Source organism: Pinus tabuliformis, chromosome 3_1, assembly GCF_031772625.1.
Source record: "Pinus tabuliformis cultivar Carrire ecotype Pingquan chromosome 3_1, CPIR1, whole genome shotgun sequence".
NCBI lineage: Eukaryota > Viridiplantae > Streptophyta > Pinopsida > Pinales > Pinaceae > Pinus > Pinus tabuliformis.
Genome location: NC_142301.1, coordinates 626,496,887 through 626,514,131, shown reverse-complemented (window position 1 = coordinate 626,514,131; position 17,245 = coordinate 626,496,887). Strand labels below are relative to the sequence as shown.

The 17,245-nt window shown below is 35.8% G+C and overlaps 1 pseudogene; it reads right to left on the bottom strand.

The window, feature by feature from the left end:
- Positions 1–3,961: 3,961 nt before the first annotated feature.
- On the bottom strand, positions 3,962–11,881 carry LOC149188600 (uncharacterized; annotated as a pseudogene).
- Between the last annotated feature and the right edge of the window lie 5,364 nt (positions 11,882–17,245).

The following is a 17,245-nucleotide window of genomic DNA, read 5'->3' as shown; positions in this document are numbered from 1 at the left end:
CTGCAAAGATTTTTCTATTGGCCGAAAATGAATGAGACAGTTTATAGATAGGTAAGAGGGTGTACTATGTGTGCTAAAAGCAGGCCCAACAATAGAAAACTAGGCTTGTACACTCCATTACCAGTTCCTTCTCACCCTTGGGAAAGTGTTTCCATGGATTTTGATGGAGGATTGCCTAAGCCTAGAAAAGGTCATGATTATCTGTATATGGTTGTGGATAGGTTCAACAAAATGTGTATTTTGATACCGTGTAATAAAGATTATAGCTGAACAAACTGCAAAACTATTCTTTGAACATGTATGGGTTCATTTTGGATTACCCACTTCTATTGTATCTGATCGAGACACCCGATTTGTGGGGAAGTTTTGGTCAAGTATGTGGGAGCTGATGAACACCTAACTGAAGAAAAGCACATCTTTTCATCCATAAACCAATGGCCAGACCGAAGTAGTTAAAAGGATAATGATCTAGTTACTCAGAGGATATTGCAGCAAACATCCTAAGCTTTGGGATGAACATTTGTGTTATGTGCAGCATGCTTACAACAACTCAAAAAATTCTTCTACACAGAGATCTCCTTTTGAGACTTGTTTTGGCTTCATACCAAGGTCTCCTTCGGATTTTACCTTTGGTAAAGATACCACAGTTGATGGACACAGTGATGTGGACAAGGCAACTAGGTTCATTGAACAGATCTAGGAGATCCACCAGTCAGTATAGGAACAACTGGAAAAGAGCCAAGCCAAATACAAGGCAAGGCATGACAAGGATCGGATGGAGCATAGTTTTCAAGTTGGAGACTGGGTCTGGCTGTATATCAACAAGGACAAGATGCAAGGTGAAGGTAAAAAGCTAAAGCCTATCAGGTATGGACCCTTCAAAACACTTAATAAGATTGGTGAAAATGATTTTCGCCTTGATCTACCAGCTTACATGCACATCTACTCAATCTTAAATGTAGATTTCTTGAGATTGTTTGAACCCTCAATGATTGAGGATACTGAAGAGCAAAGTCAATTGCCTTCTATTGATGACCTGCTACCTGAATATCTGAATGAATTGCAGGAAGACGTAGTGTTGGACAGGAAGGTGAGGACGATGCGCAAAGGAGATGTTGAGCACCTCAGAATTAGACTCAAAGGTCCAAAGCCGAGCAGTGAAAAGTGGATTTAGATTGGGCAGGTGAGACAGGTGTACCCTCACTTAGTCGATGCTTGAAAGAAAACCAACTTCTGGTGGTGCAAAAGCTTTTCAGTGGGAAGGTTGTGATCCGAATTAGATCCATAAAGAATGATTAATAGAGCCATGGCTGTACCAGGTCAAGATAGAGTTCAAATGATTTAAAACAACAATCAAGAACACCTCTAAACCAGTGGCAATGGCAGACAGCATGGAACAACGAGGAGCTCGGTCAAAGCGCGCTGACCGAGGCCCATGGAGACTATGCGGGAGGAAAAATTAGCCCCTGGGAGGCCCGGATCGGGAAACAAAGGTAGTTTTTGATGCGCGATTAGCGCTCTGAGCGTTCAGTCGCGTGGGAGCTGGGAAAACCGTGGGATAAAGGCTGAGCACTAAAGGTGGGTCTCACTCCAAAAACCGGCGGTGTTGATCGGGGGCGTCCATGGGAGGTAAGTAGTTTCGATGGAAAAGGAGCGATTCCACTCAGTTCCCAATGTGTGGCAAGCAGAAGAGAGAGAAAACCGCTGCTCATCACGCGCTAACGGTTGAGCTAGTCAACTGTGTGGGACAAGTGAACAACGTCGGATCTGGGGGCTCCAGATCTAATGGCTGAGATCACACCCGATGGAGAAGACAGAATTGACGAGGGAGTAAGACACGATTTAGAAGAATTTGAAGTCTGAATTGATCACCACAGTGGCAAATGAATCATTCCATAATGTAACTAAAGAAATGAACCAACAAGGCCAAGCTGGTGCAGTTCGCAAGAGGACAAGTGGCCATCCCTGTGAGTCTGATGATGACGCCGAGAATAGGGAACTCCAAGCGCAGCTGTGAGTAGGCGAATCGACGGAGGCGAAAGAGGAAACGAACTGCCATGAACTTGAATGATTTAGAGCCATGAATAGAGAACAAAAAATATATAGAGAGAGATTCGGGAACCAAAAGACAGAACACTGAAGACAGAAGACAGAAAAGAGAAGAACCAATGAAGCAAAAAGCAATAAGAAGGCAGAGGGCTGAGCTGACCAAAGGCAGCCTTGAGCACCAGAGAGCTTGAGGGATTCAAGCCATCCCTAAGAGGATCTGTCAGACCAAAGAGGTCAAAGAGCTGACAAGGAAAAAGTTTTGTGTACTCCAGTGGCTTGGGGAATCTAAGAACCACCCTGCTAAGCCAATTTGTTTAGGAGACTCATATTGAGCTCATTCATTGTAATTATCTGCTTCAAGACACAATAAAGAAGGTCACCACTGAGAGCTGGACTGGAGATGTAGCCCTGGAGAATAGGGTAAACTCCTTATTAAATTCTTGTGTTCTTGTATTTGCTTACTGTGTTTCTCTGTTGTTTTCCATTTCAAGTGTCGTTGTATTTGCAATCTAATTGATCCGTTGCTTAAATAACATAGACACACACACCAACATGAGTCTATAATACCTTCATTTAATAATTCTTTAACTGAGCTCACTCATAGGGTGATTATCAGATCAATAGCTTCCCACGGGGTATATTGTTCCTTGACAGTGTCTCAGAAGAGTTCCAAGAGGGAGCGGCTAAAAACAAAGAGGGTTCCTCAAACCTTTTCTCATAGTAAGTTTCCTAGCAGTCCTTGACATGGGGGGCAGCATTAGGCAGTGCAAAAGTAATGTTCTCCCTATCAGAGAAACTATGGACTAAAAAATAGCCTTCCAACATATTCAATCATTTATCTAAAACATATTCCACTACAACAAAAAATGTCATTGTTGAGGGTCGAAAAATGTCACCGTAATCTCATTAATGACAGTCAAAATAACGTCCGTCACCAAAAACTGAACGTCAATAAAGGTGGCATCACAAAAGTATAGGTGTTGTGGTGACAATCAAGGTCTGTCACAAATAATAATTATAATGATGGATAGTGACCATTTCATATGAATAACAATGATTTATGGTGATGGACCTTTCATGGCCCTCGCTGTTGATGCATATATATGGCGACATTCATCGATCGTCACCTTTTCATATTTTGTCGAGGGTCAAAAAATATCACCATAAGTTCATTGGTGACGGTCAAAATAACTTCCATCACAAAAAATTGAACGTCACCAAAGGTTGTGTCACCAAAAGCATAGGTGTTGTGGTGACATTCAAGGCTTGTCATAAATAATGATTATAATGACGAATATTGATTGTCACCATTTGATATGAACAATAGAGATTTATGGTGATGGACCTTTCATGACCCTCAATATTGATGCATATATATGGTAAAGTTCATTAACTGTCACCATTTCATCTATATATATATATATATATATTATGATGGGCATTTAAAAACCCTCACTATTGATGCATATATAGGGAAAAGTAGTGATTTTCACTATTCCCTATGAATATTAGAGCATAATGGAATCAAACCACCATCCACCTTCTTGTAAAGCATGTGATCTTCCATTGAGCTAGCACCCTTCAAAGAATTAGACCTTGAAACTTTATAATTTCTAATTTCTAAAACATTAATTAAATTATAAAAGAATCAAATCACAAGGGAAACTATAGATACTAAACAACAATTATTAATTCATAAGCAATGAAAATTCCAATAAAATCCAATTAAAGGAACTTTTGTTAGCACACCATAGTCCACAAGTATAGCACTAGGATCTCATAAATTGTCAATAGTAAACTTATTATCTATGTAAAGCAGTTGATATACCAACTAAACATAATATATCAGAGTTGCCATGAGCATCACCCCCCACTATTGTAGTCAGAATTAAGCTTCTAATATAATTTCACATTATTCTTCTTCTTCAACTTCCTCTAACCATTTCATAAAAGGCTTTAATGACTTCACAAAGGTTTACCTGAAATGCCCAAAATCACATTAGATCTTATTTTCACCCCGACAAAGCTCAAACTATAAGAACAATATTAGCTTTATGAAATCCCAAAAGTTTCATAGTCAAGCATTTCAAGTCTCATTTTAATAGAGTTCAAAACTCTCTAAATAATATAATTAGATTTGTTTAAACCTAAATTAATTCCATTTCTTCAAAACAAAAATGTAAAAAAACCAAAGAATAAAAGAATGTTAGGTTGTTAATATCTTCCCTTTAGGTTACCACCTTTGTGAAACCACATCAAAATAGTATCTTCAACAAGAACTTCATCGTCGTAGAGAGACCTCATAATTTTAGAAACGATTTCATGAGTGTAGCATCTTCAAAACATTGAATTTGAATCTTGTAAATTATCTCCAACTATAGTTTTGCAGTTGCACAAAAACTATCAAGGAGTTTTACCCATGTATTAACCTGATAATTCAACAAAGTAGAGAAACATTTGAGTAAAATATGTAAGTTTCATACAATTTACAAAAAACCCACAAAAAAAATTCTAATAATTGAATTGTTAAGACTTGAAATAAAATAACCAGAAAACTAATGAATTCCAAATTCCAATGAAAAGAAAAAAGGTGTTATCATTTTACATACAAAAGGAAAAGATCCATGTTAGATGGATAACCACTATAAGAAATATTGCACACGAAAGTTAATAAGTGCATTATGGTAACCCAATAGGTTAACTCAATCAATTTTCACTCACCAGCTATAAGGTAGAGGGGGCATGGGTTTAAGTCTTGTAAAGTCCCTCTCAGTTAGGAGTACATGCTATAGACCAACAACATTTACCATGGCTACCATTCATATGAGTGTGAGGAATCCCCTCAAGGATTTCCCCACTGAAGTTTTCCATAGGAAAAAAAAGTACACGCTGGATGGAAAACTAGGGATACAAACATTGCATGCATAATTAATCCCTACATGCTACATATAGACAATGCAAGGGAAAGCTAATAATTCCCTCAAGCCAAAGGAGATCTCTTTCCATTAAATGCATTCTCTCACAGTGAAGTTTGATTATTGTAGCACCTTTGATAGAAAATGGAATTAACATCCAATCTAGCACTAGCATGAACAAATTATTGACTTATGAATTCCAAGTGAGATAAAATGAAAACACATTAACAAGATAGTTTATAAAATTTAAGATATGTTAGAAAATCTAGGGTAACCATATTTATGGTCAAGAAAAGACATGCAAACTCTTTACATTGACTGAAACCTTCATGTATATATAGGTTTAAGGATTCAATATTCCATGTTTATACATTCTGTAATTAATTTCCAAAAAAAAATATCTATTGAATTGATAGTTCTATAGAAAATATTTATATATACATCAATAAAACACAATAAAAATGTGTAAGAAGCAAAACATGATATCCAAAGCAAGAAGTAAAGTATCCACAATTTCATTCAGGTTTTAAAAAATATTGTCTATGAAATTGAAACATTCTATTTTCTCACACACGTCAATGAAAGGATCAAAGTGTGTAACAAAAAATGATTCTTAAAAGTAGAAAAATGCAAGCCATAGGGATGACACTTATGACAATTATCCCTAGACCCATTTTCCAATTAGATTCTAACATTGACTAGAAGTTGTAAACATATTAAACAATTGTCAAGAAGAAAATACTTCTCAAAATTCAGTAAAAATTCATAAAATTGTTCATGATATGATGAGGCATAACACATGTGGGGTAAGCCAAAGATACTACATGGTGAGAAAAGATTAAATACTAACTTGACAAAATGCCGAATTTGAATTTTGTTGCTACATTTGCCCATACCACTATACAACATCCATAATAGCATCCCATAAGATATGCACTTGTTCAATATCATGTAACATTGACTCTTTATGGCACTGCTTTACAATTTCAATGACTTAGGAAATATCAACATTCACTGCAATCAAAGTTGTTAATGCCCTTTCATGTCCTTTAATTTCACATCAAATGTTTTCTTTTTATTATATCCAACAAGAGATCCCAAACCCTCCGTACTGCCACGCAAAAAGTCAAAAAGACATAATTTAGTAACAATCAACAAGAAATACATGCGACTTCAATAAACAGTTTGGTTCCAACAAAAAACTCTAAAGCTTCAGTGGTGTATTTCTATATTGGGAACAAATCAAGAAGATTATATTTTATCTTCCCTCACTTCAATAATGTTATGATACCATCAAGATTGTTCTCAGCCAGATACTCCTTGAAAAATCTTGTGATGAACGAAAGCACAATCCCCTTAGAAACAAGGTTGTCATTGAGAAGAGGTTGAAAAACAATTTCTGAGAGAAAGTAAGTGCCATAAAAATTGCAAGTTTTTTCCTTTCATTATCCTAAAATAACTCAAGGGATTGCAAAAACTTCACATAAAATTTTCAAGATCCTTGATGAGGAAATACCTCTTGCGAACTATCTTCTGTATATACGGGACATATGGAAAGATATTATGCCTTGTGGGTCCACAATTCAAAACATCATAAGGATGTTGATCCCCTTCTTCAATTTTTATGGTTCCCAGTTGTGTGTGACCTCCAAAGAAGATGACCTATATTTCAATGAGCATCAACATTAAAATCCTATTATAATTTTATAGAAAATAAATTCATTGAAAAACTGATAGCTAAATTGACGATCAATTATAATCCAATACAAAATCATGCGAATTTTGTGTAGGACATCTATATTTCGAATGTAACCATAGAAACCAAAAATGAGGTAAAAATGTCTCAACCCACCTCTTTTGAAAAAGGAGAGCTAAGGAAGAGCGACAACATGGCATGCCACAAATCAAAGCCCAGGGAAGAGGAAAAGCATGGCATGCCACAAATCAAAGCCCAGGGAAGAGGAAAAGCATGGCATGCCACAAATCAAATCCTTTTCCCTATCATCAACCAATCCAAAATCCTCCCCATCAAGCCTAAGTTGTAAATTCGCTAGACCTTAGTTTAAGGGCCACATTTCCAACACTCTAAAAGCTTTTATGGAAACAACCTACACTAATTCAAATCTAAATATGAACGTGTAGAGGAAACTCATACTATTCTTGGAAGAAAAAATAATGAGTCCAATTCATTATTTGTTCCATTATTAGAAACAATAGAACCCATGGCTTCCCTTGCTACAATCACTAGTTTGGGTAAACTTGATACCTTCAAATTTCATGCACATAAGAGCAGAAGCACAATGTAGCATTAAAATGTTGAACAAGAACATAAATAAAATATTATTTTTAGCATTCTGGAAAGCTATAACACACCTACAGCTTCTTAAAAGCATAGAGAAGAAGAAATATGCTTAATAGCGATTCCATCCTTAAAATAAAGAGTAAAAGAGTTAATCATGATTCACTCTACATTACAGGACCATAGGAAAATATCAACACAACATTTATCATTATAATTAGAGTAGAAGAAAATGAGAGTGTGTGCAAATCTAAGAATGTACCTTCCCCTTTCAAGGTTTCTGAATTCTACAAAAGCAGAGTTGTGTCTTTTCTTTTCTTACTGGAGTTGAGTTTCTAGATCCTTACATTCCCTCTAAGGAACAAGTGTCTGGATTTCAATTCTTAATACCAACCTCTTATATGCAACAAATTTTACCGATTTAAATCTTTCAAACCTATTGCATATTCCAAAAACATCATAGTCTTCTTTCCAAATTATATCATAAAAAATTGATAAGCTTGCCAACCCACACACAAGCAGCTGAGAATTACAATTACAACAAAATCTATTATTCCTATTCTCTTGAAATATAAGTTAGAACTATTTAAATCACTTCCATCTTCCATAAGTACTAAAGCTAAGTTGCATTGAAACATATACACATGCAGACATCGATATACCATATTTCTTAAAACTCAATATCTAAATAAAGGGAAACAAATTATGCACACAACAAACATATACAACATAAACTTTTTTAACTCAAGATCTAGATATAGAAAAATGGTATTAGAAACATGTGTCCACACTTATTAAAAACATAGATAATTCAAATTTTCAAATGTGTTTCACTACAAATCTCTTTACAAAATTTAGAAATGGAAACTGCTATGAAAAGCTCATATTTGTCAGTTTTAACATTAGGGAAGCATTGTTTATAAGGAAAAATTAGAATTTTAGGTCCCCATACTTGGCATATTTTAAATTTTATTCTATATTTCTATGTTACATTTAAAAAAAACATTTAAGGATCTAACGCTAGCCATTTTTGGCTAGAAATGGATCTCAAGTGGATCCCCCAATACTTCCAAACTTGAAACATATCTTGAGTGGATTCAAACATGTAGAGATGCAGGTCCCATACCTATGGTCAAAAGATTATCCAATTATAAAGATTAAATAAGAAAATGTATATCCCCACCATAATAAAATTGAGTTCACTCTAATGCTTCGCATGTTACAATTAGAGAAAGTAGAAGAATTGGAATGCTCATTTTATCCATCAAAATATCAGATCCTTGCCAATTTTTGCAACAAATATAATATGAGATCAAGACTTTCAATATTATTTAAGAGATTTTGAATCTTGTATACTTTTAAGCATAAAATTTGAATGCATATAAGAAATGTGGATAAATGTAACCTATGAAGATAAATAATCTTTTCTGATTTTTGTCAAAATAACAATTTATTGACTAAACCATTGCAAAAGGTCATGCTAATAGGTAAACGTGAATGTCAAACTTTCAAAACTAACAAAATAGTTGCATGTTTAATTCCCCATGATTATTTGTGTGAAGAGATAATAGAGCCCTTAGAGTAACCCAAGATCTTCCTCATATTTATTTTCTAACAATGGTTTCCATCGGCAATAATTTGCCGAGCATTGCTCTGGGTAACAATCTAGTGTTTTCACTACTTAAGATATGTTTGATCTACATTAAAGGCCCTACCACATTCATGTTCCAATTCTCAACTAATGACAATTTACTTTTAATCTAAACTAAACATGGTATATAGCATAAATCTATCTATTTTAAAGCCTTTTATGTGCACAATCTTTCTCACATGTCATTTATTATTTTTAAAGACCCCTACAACATTTTTATGAAGGCTTTGTAATGAAGCATGTGTCATTTGAGTAATGTTAAGTAAGGAATTGATTTGTCTTATTATAAATTCCGTTATAGTAAACTTGCATCTAACAAAGGTTGTTTCTTTGAATAACATAACATCACCTTCAAAACATTGTTTTAGAGTAGTAATCTTAACTCTCCAAGGTTAATTTTCTGCATAAATCTCAACAATTTAAGGCTGATTTGTGGTATGCATAGCATCACTTATTAAATTTCCGTATTGAAACACTATCCCTTCTGGATTCATGCCACTTTGACTCCATTTGGCCCATATATAGATTGGCACATGGTCATTGGGTTTCTACCTTCATACTCCTTTCTCGCGGCACTCACTTTCTATTATACTACTACCATACGTTTTTCTTAGCCTTCATATAACTAAATCACCTTGTGCCTCCACTCTACAACCTTAGCCATCATCTCTTCAAGGAAAGCCCCCAAAAGAGAGAGGAAGAGCTATTGTGGTCACAATATGTATCCTTTTTGAGTTGCACATGACTAGCCCTTTGATGCTTGGGAATTTACATCATACAAGGGTGCCATATTTTGTTTTAACAGTGCATATTTGTTATCAAATGCATGAGAGAAAATTATTGAAAATTTCATGGGATTAAAACAATTTGTCCCTATTAAGTTGTCGTTTTTTCACATCTATCTCATGAGCAGTTGATTGCATTCAAATTTAGCTTTATTTATAAAATATTAAACTTTGCAAGTGATTTGATTTGCTAAATCCAGACTCCATTCAATCAACATGCACTAATATTATGTAATCCTGACATTTCCATTGCTATTGTGTTTTGTAAATTTTTACCTTGTTTGTCATTCCAAGACTTCCCAAAGGTTGGAAGCAGATATAGTTAATCCTTGTTCAAAATCTTCAACATAACCGCTCATTCTATTAAACTTAAAATTGAATTCTTGGTTCTGAAATACCCTATCCAATTTTGTGAGCTGAAAACCATCAATTAGAAGTTTTACTCTAACAATTGGCTTGAGCTATGTTAAATTCATCTTAGATATGATATACACAGATTGCACGTATCCTACCATATCTAACAACAAAATAAAAATATTATGGAGAACTTAGCTCCTTTTCAAATCAATAGACATGAAAAGGATGCATGAAAATTTACACACCAAACCTTCTCACACTGATGGCTTTCCTTCAAAATAGCTCACTTTGATATGCTTGATAGCAACATCTGATCCTTTCCATTTTCCATGATAAACCGTCCCATATGTGGCAGAACAAAGCTCTGATATTTCTTCCATGTCAACATTTTTTTATTGTTTGGATTGAATCACATCATAAAGAATAAGTTGAAGGACATAATTTCCATGTGACCCCACATGCAAATTTAGGACAAAAAAGTAATGAACACATCATGCTTCAAATTCAAAACATTACTCTCAAAGAGAAAATTAGCAACTACCTCAGAAATAAATGAAGATTGAAATATATTAATTGTACCTATATATTTATCCAATGCTTGGGACTTATCTTTTGTTGAAGAACTCTTTTCCATGCCCAACGAATGATTGTGGACATCTTCATCTAACCCCAAAGAACTGTTTTGGCCCAAAAATAATTTCATTCATTTAATTGCAAACACAAAGAGGAAATCGTAGGGAATAAACATGAGAAAGAATTCAACTTACAAACAAGGAAATTTCTATCTATGCATACCTCGGGAACTTCTTATTGCACTACATTTTCTTCCAGATCTAAAATAGGCATTGTCGTTCCAACATGATCATTCTTATAGGACACTTGTTTTACCTCCTCTTTTGCTTGTGTTGTAGAAATTTTCTTGTCTAATATGTCATATCTTGAAGTCATGGATGGAAACAAAATATTTGGACCATATTAAGATGAATACATGTTTCTTGATTTCCTATTAATATCCTCACTCATTTTACCATTCAAGTAGGTTTTATCCACACCTTCGTCTTGCCTTGGTAATTTTACGCCATTTGAATTGCATTGATCCAAGATTTTTTACTTATAGATGCATCAAACTTACATGAAATAGAGCTTATTAACCATGGAAATTAAAAAGAACATACACAATGTGGAAATAATAGGATAAGAAAGAAAACCATGACACAAAGATTTGATTATGGAGTTCATCCAATTTGGACTACATCTCTAGGCCTTGCTTAATAGTGGGAAGGCCTTTGTTTATTAAGTGGCATAAAAAGAGATAAAAGTACAAACAACATACTTGACAATCCTTATAACTCCAAGATGGAAGGTGTACGAAGAATGGAGAGTCCAGCTTTAGAAACAGATAGTACCAGAAAAAGCCTAGTGAAAAATTGTGCAAAAATGCCTATCCGAACACCCAATTTGGATAATGGGGTCTTCTGCACCTTCTTGGAACCTCTCTGCTGCTCAAGGGAAGGTCCCGACTTGCTGCCATGTTAGGTTCTACTGTACGCGATGGATTGTTAACTAATCTGCCAGCCATATCCCCCTTCCTCTGACATAAATGGTCCTTTATATAGGCTGGCAACAAATCCCTCAAACCCCGCGTAATTCCAAATGGACGTCGAAGATTAGCAGGCGGGATTCTCTTAAGACCAAGTATCTTGGGCCTGAATGATACATGGAAAAAAAACCTTACAATTATGGTGAAATCCCTTACAAACATGGCACGAAACTTCTTTAACTGCGCGTTGAAACCAACTTCTTTCATTGTCGGTGTTTCCCCCATCGACGTTCCCAATCGGTGGAGAAACCAACCCATGGATCAAGAACCCTATGATAACCATGAACCTGTCAGGATTATTAACCATGACACATAAAATATTGCAATTGGGAACCGCATCACAAATCGCAATCGGCGAAGCCCATCAGTGTACAGACCCAAATAGGCGTTTTGGGATAATGCAGACCCATCAAGATTATTAATCACAATGTATAAGACATCAGGTCCAGACCCCCATCGCAAATCTCAATCGGCAGAGGCTTTGGGTGATACTCCATACAACTTCTCTCACTGCGATCTGTGATTGCAAATTTATCACATCACAATCAGGCTTTGCTAGGGGTTGATTCTAAACAGTTGTATTTTGCAATTGCGATATGCGGTTATCACATCACAACTTTTCTTTCCTAGGGCCGATTTTCCTTAAGCCACTTCTTCCTGTTGCTGCAATATGCAATATACAGGACCAATGGCAGCCTACCACTTGGCGCTTCCCCATTCGCTGAGAGTGTTTGCCACGTCTTCTCCTCCTACCACCTGGACAAGTCAAACATAAACTTTGATTTGTTCTAACTTCTTTGTATGAACTCAGATTTGAGTGCCATTCGCACCGTTGGAATCAGGATGATGAGCACTTCGATCCAATGTTGATTTTATCCAAATTCTACCACTTTGAGTTTTGAGCCTTTTACCATGCCACTGGTACTTCTTTAAAGATCCACCTAGATCATGCACTCCACTAACAACTCTTCTGTGATAAGCATCACCATGTCACTTCCAGTAATGGTATTTTTCTCTAACTCATTATATTTACTTCCTTCTTCAAGTTCTTCCCACAAGGTCTCTCGTACAATAGTGTCGACACTATTCAGTGGAGTTTGATCGTATATTGGAACAATTGTAGAGGTTACAACATTGCTTCTTTAAGGTGAAGAAACTTATACAAAAGTAAAATTTTCAGAAGTTTTTGCATCAGTAGGTCTGTTAGGTACAAGAGCAACTAAAGAAGTTATTGCATGCAAAAAAATCGTTGCTAAAAAGAACTACATTATCCTCTAGAAGGGGGAATGCATTAGGTTCGCATGAAATATCAGTTCCCCTCAGAAAACCTATATTCCTCTTGAATGAATCAGTGACTGGAAATTTAATGTCCTCATTCTCCCTTATGAAATCGAAATCCTTAACATGTTGATTGTCCTAAAAAAGGCATTTGTATTCTTTTACAAAGCATCATTTGACGAGTAATTTGGAATATTTGCTCCAGTTGCATCATTTTCTTTATTATGTGTAAATATTCTCCATCGTATCTATATTATTCCCATCTCGTTAACCAAGAACAACTTCTACATCCTCACCTTCTCAATCTCTGTGAAATTCAGGCCTTTTCCCATCACTTGACTGCAAATGAACCACAAAGTTATGATTTGAATGAGTTTCAATCCTCATATGCTCTAGCTTGCTTTGTGGAGCATTTCCCAAATTAAGTGCTTTTAAATCCTGTAAAAGATTTTCTCCACCATGCATGGCAGCAAAGTTTTCATTTTCCACTACTAATTCTGTAGAAAAACCCTTGTCTATGGAGATGTAATATGGAAAATTCTACCAGGATGCACACTAGATAACACCTTGGATAGTGATCCCAAATGTTGTTTTTCCCTAAATCATTGTGCATATTGTCCCCTTCCACGTGAACGCCATTCAATTCTCCATCAACCAACATTCTTGAACCTATCATCCTGAAAATTAGCGGGTTGTTCGGTCTACTCTACAACATACATCCTATGGTCTATTCTAGAATTTAATTTCTCTATGGATAACTCCCCCGAGACAGAAGGGTAATAAGAATATCTCTAGGTGCAACGATGGAATATTGGTAGGTGCCATTTGCAAATCCATATAGGGTGAAGATGGATACTCATTCAAATTGGATTTTTTTCTCCTTTGTGAGTAGGAAAGAATTCACCACAAATAAAGCTTTTGATCTTCAATGCTTTTATAGTATAAAAATGATAGCATTTAATTTTTTGAACTCTTCATAATATGAAAAAAATGATTAGCATTTTTTGTATCAATTTAAAAAACAAAATAACAATAATGAGAAGTAAAATATATTGTGGAAAAAATCTTTACCTTTTAATTCAAAAAATCTTAATAAATTTCATTTCAAATTTAACAAATAATTTTATATTTTTATTTTTATTTGCATAATAAATAATTTTATGCTTTCTATTACTAACCAAAAAATTCTTAAAATATAATGAGGATTTCAATTTTGAACCTTCATTACACTACTTGTGTTTTTTGACACGCAGAAAAGAAACACATACCATCCTGGATCCTAAAGAAAATTGTGAATTGAAAATATTTGTTTGCATCTAACATTTTATGGATTTTTATAATATTAATAATATATATATATATATTTTAATTACTAGTTAAATAATATTAAATTAATAATTTTGAAAATAAATATTATTTTATTTTTTATAATAAAAACATAAATATAAAAGATTTATATGAATAAAAATAGAAATAAAACTCTGTACAAATACTTTTTAAAACAGTCCTAGAAAATTTACATCGCAAGAAGTATGTTGAAATTTACACCCGGCTGCAGATTTGTAATTTTGAAATTTATACCTTGGCAGCAAACCTGGAATTTGACGTGGAGACCTTAGCTGCAAGCCTTACGTTCCACAAAAAGTTATTTTTCTTTTTAGACCTACTTTTATAGGTAATAAAAATACTTAAAAACTCAAGAAGGACAGGTGGAAAAAAATTTAAACCGTAGGTTTGGAGTGTAGGCATTTAAATGAGCCATCATAAATTCTAATAGCTGAGTACATGTGTATATTGAATTGGTTGGTTTCTGGATAAAATAATTCCCTATCGTTCTCTCTTTTGTGAGGCAAGTACCCTTTGGTTTCTGGATAAAATAATGGAGTAGTCTATCTAGGCGGAGGAATGGCCCGGTTTCCGTCGCCGCTCGGAAAAACCTCCGGCTCCGGCCGCCCGCAATTTCTCCACCCTCCCCGAGCTCCGCCCAGCTCCGCCACCCTCTGCATAAATGTCCACAATTGGCAGATATCTGATCGACATTCCGATTTCCATCGCATCTCGCTGCCGGGAAGTTATTTCACCATGGAATTTGAATTCCTCGGCCTGGGATTAACTTCAACTTCTCGGGTTAAGATTTTCAGAGATTCAAATGGAGAAACCATGTTGCAAGTCCTCTGTCTTGTGTCTTCTTACTATGTTTTTGATGCTATGTTCCGGGTTTTAATCCCGCTGCGCTCAGGAGATAACAGCTCCTACCCATTGCTTGAATCAGAAAAAGAAGCCCTGTTTTCAGTATTGGGTTCTCTGGTAGGAAGTGACTCGAATGTGAGTGGGATTTATCGAGATCCTTGTGGTACCACACCTATTCAGGGATCTTCATGCGGATCGCTTAGGATGAAAGATTTTTCTGAGTATCTGCTTTTGTGTTTATATCTTTACGTTTATGTTTTCTTTGAACGTCCTTTCTTGGAAAAAGGTCGATTATTTGTAGAAATTTTAGGGTTTTAAGATCTCCGTGTTTCCAATACCCATGGGATCAGGGAATATAACAAAGGGCCTTCCCTTTTAGTGCTTTGGTCGTGCATTCATGGCTGCAATATCGTAGACAGTCTTAAATATCTACTTGTATTGCTTAAATTTCATCTAATCGGCATACCTATGGCATTGGGAGATCGGTTCGAAGAATCTCTAATCTGGTCCGTCACAGATGAGTATGCGGATTCGAACACTGTATCTGACGAGGAGGTGGAGGCGCTCTCCTTTTGCGACCTGCCGATTACACAGGAAGTAGAAGAAGCAGCATGTGAATGGGGCAATACTGGATTGCGAGAGCGGCAGGATTCGAACGCGGGACGTTCGGACCAGGAGGATTTCGAGTTCGGCCCTAATTCCAGCCCTTCCAGGGCGCACATCTGCCCAGCCGATTATCTATTCTATAACGGTCGGCTCCTTCCTCTTACAGTACAGCAGAGATCTGGGAACGAATCTGACGACATCGCTGGTCAATTTTCATACAGGAAATCAAATTCATCCACCGAAAAGCAAGTACTGCTGATGGAAAAGCTTAAGATATGATGGAAATCTTCAACAGACATTGATGGATATGAGTAATTTGCAGGAGCTTTATCTAGGAACCAATCCTATTGGGGGCAATATTTCTCTAGCATGGAATAAGCTGCCAAAGCTAATGAGTTTCGATCTCTCAACCTCAAGATACGAGGGAAGAATACCAGAGTCTCTGGGTTCATCCAAGCAATTGTGATATATTGCTCTCAATGGCAATCATTTCACCAGGGAAATCCCATCGAATTTGGCAGAGATTCCTTCCTTGAATACATTATATTTCAATGGAAATAATTTATCAGTCACAGTGGTTTTTCCTGAGATCTTTTGCAGGAGATTGGGAAGGCGCCTGGCCCTGTGGAATAATAACCGGGGCTTTTCTCTGAAGGCTTTGGTATAATAATTCCTCTTGGTGTTAGTTCTTGCAGCTCTGAATCATCAAAGGCAGCAAGCCACCCATCTTCTCCAACTAGTTTTGTAAGCCCAGGCATAAAGAGATATGATGTTGAATATGTTTCTATACTGCTGTTATTACTATATGTAGGCACTCTAATGGCTCAACAGCCATAGAGAAAAAACAGACAGCCTTTATTTTGGAGGACGAATATATAATTTTATGTGTATACTACATCAGAATACCTGTGTTCCTTTTTGTTATTGTTCGTTATATTAAGAAATATAAAAAAAAAGTTCGGCGATACAAAATCTGTTTCATCTTTTTATGTTTCTCTAAGTAATATTTGACCCAATCAGTCATTTGGTGATGATTTGACTCAGTTACCGCTAGTACATGTTACTTTTTTGGCCTTATTTTGCATATTTTTTCAGGAAAAGACTTGCTAATATATGAATTGAGCATGGCTTTAAATTCCAAACTGGCCATGGCATTTTGGTGGAAAAGTGAGGACAATGTTTGATATAAATGTGAAGAATCAGCCATATTTTAAGAGATTGTGAGTCTATAACAGTAAACCCTAACCCTACTATAAAACGAGAATTGATTATTGCTTTAAATTCCAAATTGGCCATGTCATTGAAACAGAGTTGGGGGAGAATCAGGAAACTTGGAAGCAGAGTTGGGGGATGTCAAGTTCCCTAGGCCATAACCCATCTGGGCAAAGTGCATTTTCTCTGAGTGTACAAAACTGCAAAAATCTGAGGTGAACAACAGTAATTGAAACATTGTATTCCTTGGATAAAAGGTTTGTAAGTTTATTTAAAGGACTTTTTTGCTTAGATTACATCAAT